This window comes from Nanorana parkeri, unplaced genomic scaffold (genome assembly GCF_000935625.1).
Source record: "Nanorana parkeri isolate BGI_ZX_2015 unplaced genomic scaffold, ASM93562v1 scaffold2665, whole genome shotgun sequence".
NCBI classification, from domain to species: Eukaryota; Metazoa; Chordata; class Amphibia; order Anura; family Dicroglossidae; genus Nanorana; species Nanorana parkeri.
Genome location: NW_017308933.1, coordinates 83,421 through 87,964, shown reverse-complemented (window position 1 = coordinate 87,964; position 4,544 = coordinate 83,421).

The following is a 4,544-nucleotide window of genomic DNA, read 5'->3' as shown; positions in this document are numbered from 1 at the left end:
CCTCTTCTCCTCTATCCTCTCCTCTCCCCTCTTCTCCTCTATCCTCTCCTCTCCCCTCTTCTCCTCTATCCTCTCCTCTCCCCTCTTCTCCTCTATCCTCTCCTCTCCCCTCTTCTCCTCTATCCTCTCCTCTCCCCTCTTCTCCTCTATCCTCTCCTCTCCCCTCTTCTCCTCTATCCTCTCCTCTCCCCTCTTCTCCTCTATCCTCTCCTCTCCCCTCTTCTCCTCTATCCTCTCCTCTCCCCTCTTCTCCTCTATCCTCTCCTCTCCCCTCTTCTCCTCTATCCTCTCCTCTCCCCTCTTCTCCTCTATCCTCTCCTCTCCCCTCTTCTCCTCTATCCTCTCCTCTCCCCTCTTCTCCTCTATCCTCTCCTCTCCCCTCTTCTCCTCTATCCTCTCCTCTCCCCTCTTCTCCTCTATCCTCTCCTCTCCCCTCTTCTCCTCTATCCTCTCCTCTCCCCTCTTCTCCTCTATCCTCTCCTCTCCCCTCTTCTCCTCTATCCTCTCCTCTCCCCTCTTCTCCTCTATCCTCTCCTCTCCCCTCTTCTCCTCTATCCTCTCCTCTCCCCTCTTCTCCTCTATCCTCTCCTCTCCCCTCTTCTCCTCTATCCTCTCCTCTCCCCTCTTCTCCTCTATCCTCTCCTCTCCCCTCTTCTCCTCTATCCTCTCCTCTCCCCTCTTCTCCTCTATCCTCTCCTCTCCCCTCTTCTCCTCTATCCTCTCCTCTCCCCTCTTCTCCTCTATCCTCTCCTCTCCCCTCTTCTCCTCTATCCTCTCCTCTCCCCTCTTCTCCTCTATCCTCTCCTCTCCCCTCTTCTCCTCTATCCTCTCCTCTCCCCTCTTCTCCTCTATCCTCTCCTCTCCCCTCTTCTCCTCTATCCTCTCCTCTCCCCTCTTCTCCTCTATCCTCTCCTCTCCCCTCTTCTCCTCTATCCTCTCCTCTCCCCTCTTCTCCTCTATCCTCTCCTCTCCCCTCTTCTCCTCTATCCTCTCCTCTCCCCTCTTCTCCTCTATCCTCTCCTCTCCCCTCTTCTCCTCTATCCTCTCCTCTCCCCTCTTCTCCTCTATCCTCTCCTCTCCCCTCTTCTCCTCTATCCTCTCCTCTCCCCTCTTCTCCTCTATCCTCTCCTCTCCCCTCTTCTCCTCTATCCTCTCCTCTCCCCTCTTCTCCTCTATCCTCTCCTCTCCCCTCTTCTCCTCTATCCTCTCCTCTCCCCTCTTCTCCTCTATCCTCTCCTCTCCCCTCTTCTCCTCTATCCTCTCCTCTCCCCTCTTCTCCTCTATCCTCTCCTCTCCCCTCTTCTCCTCTATCCTCTCCTCTCCCCTCTTCTCCTCTATCCTCTCCTCTCCCCTCTTCTCCTCTATCCTCTCCTCTCCCCTCTTCTCCTCTATCCTCTCCTCTCCCCTCTTCTCCTCTATCCTCTCCTCTCCCCTCTTCTCCTCTATCCTCTCCTCTCCCCTCTTCTCCTCTATCCTCTCCTCTCCCCTCTTCTCCTCTATCCTCTCCTCTCCCCTCTTCTCCTCTATCCTCTCCTCTCCCCTCTTCTCCTCTATCCTCTCCTCTCCCCTCTTCTCCTCTATCCTCTCCTCTCCCCTCTTCTCCTCTATCCTCTCCTCTCCCCTCTTCTCCTCTATCCTCTCCTCTCCCCTCTTCTCCTCTATCCTCTCCTCTCCCCTCTTCTCCTCTATCCTCTCCTCTCCCCTCTTCTCCTCTATCCTCTCCTCTCCCCTCTTCTCCTCTATCCTCTCCTCTCCCCTCTTCTCCTCTATCCTCTCCTCTCCCCTCTTCTCCTCTATCCTCTCCTCTCCCCTCTTCTCCTCTATCCTCTCCTCTCCCCTCTTCTCCTCTATCCTCTCCTCTCCCCTCTTCTCCTCTATCCTCTCCTCTCCCCTCTTCTCCTCTATCCTCTCCTCTCCCCTCTTCTCCTCTATCCTCTCCTCTCCCCTCTTCTCCTCTATCCTCTCCTCTCCCCTCTTCTCCTCTATCCTCTCCTCTCCCCTCTTCTCCTCTATCCTCTCCTCTCCCCTCTTCTCCTCTATCCTCTCCTCTCCCCTCTTCTCCTCTATCCTCTCCTCTCCCCTCTTCTCCTCTATCCTCTCCTCTCCCCTCTTCTCCTCTATCCTCTCCTCTCCCCTCTTCTCCTCTATCCTCTCCTCTCCCCTCTTCTCCTCTATCCTCTCCTCTCCCCTCTTCTCCTCTATCCTCTCCTCTCCCCTCTTCTCCTCTATCCTCTCCTCTCCCCTCTTCTCCTCTATCCTCTCCTCTCCCCTCTTCTCCTCTATCCTCTCCTCTCCCCTCTTCTCCTCTATCCTCTCCTCTCCCCTCTTCTCCTCTATCCTCTCCTCTCCCCTCTTCTCCTCTATCCTCTCCTCTCCCCTCTTCTCCTCTATCCTCTCCTCTCCCCTCTTCTCCTCTATCCTCTCCTCTCCCCTCTTCTCCTCTATCCTCTCCTCTCCCCTCTTCTCCTCTATCCTCTCCTCTCCCCTCTTCTCCTCTATCCTCTCCTCTCCCCTCTTCTCCTCTATCCTCTCCTCTCCCCTCTTCTCCTCTATCCTCTCCCCTCTCCTCCTCTATCCTCTTCCCTCTCATCTTCTCCTCTATCCTCTCCCCTCTTCTCCTCTATCCTCTCCCCTCTCCTCCTCTATCCTTTCCCCTCTCATCTCCCCTCTTCTCCTTCTCCTCTATCCTCTCCTGTCCCATCTTCTCCTCTATCCTCTCGTCTCCCCTCTTCTGCTTCTCCTCTATCCTCTCCCCTCTTCTCCTCTTCCATCAGACTCTCTATGGTGGGCTCTGCAGGGTCACTCTCAGGTGGGATGGTCGCACTCCTTACCTGTCCGCCTCCTCTTCCTCCACGGTCGCTGATGGGCCCCGCCTCCTCCTCCGTCGCCGGGCCCGCCTCCTTCTTCGTCACCGGGCCCCCGCCTCCTCCCCTGCTGCCGACCGCAGGCCCCGCCTCCTCCTCCGCTGCCCCTGCTGGCTCTCATTGACTCTGTGGAGAGGAACGCGCTGCTGCACAGATTACTGTCAGTGATCTGAACAGTGTCATGTTCGTGTTCAGCCGACCAGTGAAAGCCACCAGCAGAGGATCCCATAGCGACCCAGGCGGCCCGCACGGCATCTGGCCGGGCCCCACTGTGCCCCGGGCCCCATAGCGGCCGCCTGGGTCCCTATGGTGATTGTTACGCCACTGGTCTCAGCATATCACATTCAGCAGAATGGTCCGGTATGAAGTTGTAGGGGAACCCCATGCATTATTATTTCTTTTACATCGGGGGTCCCCCCTAACATTCCTACCAGAACTAAGGGGACCGGTATGATTTGGGAGGAGGGCCCCAGTGCTGTTTTTATTCTACAGTAACATTTCTCATTCCGTATGGTACCTCTGAGGACCGAGCCGAATGCTGAGCCGAATGTTCATCTATTCGCTCTCTGCTGTTCGGCCCCTTGGAGAATATATGAGAATCGGGGGGAACAGCGGGGAATGAAGTGCCGAACGTTCACCTCAGCTGATCCAGATGTCACATCGGCTGAGGAGAATGGGTACTTCCCTTCGGTTTCGGCCGATCGCGCTGAGTCTGTTGGGCCGAATCGAATGCAGGTGAAGCAGGTCGAATGCAGCCGATGAATGGCTAAGAATAGCTGTGCAGGGCTGCTGTGATGGCCGGACAAGCTTGGGCTCGGTTATTCAGTTGCCTTCAGCAGCTTAGTGACCAACCCCCATCTGAAATCTGAATGCAAAAGTGGAAATACGCTTTAAGTTCCGTGTTTATAGTATGTGTCAGGCCACGCCCTTCAAACATTTTAGCCACGCCCAGTTTTTGTCACCACGTGTACCACTTCTTGAACAGTCAGGCCGGGTTCACACATAGGCGGCACCGTTTTTACGCATTTGTTCGCGTGTTCAGCGTGCGGTTATTTGCATGTTATCTGTACGGGGTCTCAGGAGAGCTGTGCGGTGTCCATGGTGGGCTGTGCGGGATCTATGGTGGGCTGTGCGGGGTCTCAGGAGAGCTGTGTGGGGTCTATGGTGGGCTGTACGGTGTCCATGGTGGGCTGTGTGGGGTCTCAGGAGAGCTGTGCGGGATCTATGGTGGGCTGTACGGGGTCTCAGGAGAGCTGTGCGGTGTCCATGGTGGGCTGTGCGGGATCTATGGTGGGCTGTGCCGGGTCTCAGGAGAGCTGTGCGGGATCTATGGCGGGCTGTACGGTGTCTATGGTGGGCTGTACGGGATCTATGGTGGGCTGTGTGGGGTCTATGGTGGGCTGTGTGGGGTCTATGGCGGGCTGTGCGGTGTTTATGGTGGGCTGTGCGGGATCTATGGTGGGCTGTGTGGGGTCTATGGCGGGCTGTGCGGTGTCTATGGTGGGCTGTACGGTGTCCATGGTGGGCTGTGTGGGGTCTCAGGAGAGCTGTGCGGGATCTATGGTGGGCTGTGCGGGGTCTCAGGAGAGCTGTGCGGGATCTATGGTGGGCTGTGCGGGATTGATGGTGGGCTGTGCGGTGTCTATGGTGGGCTGTGCGGTGTCTATGGTGGGCTGTGCG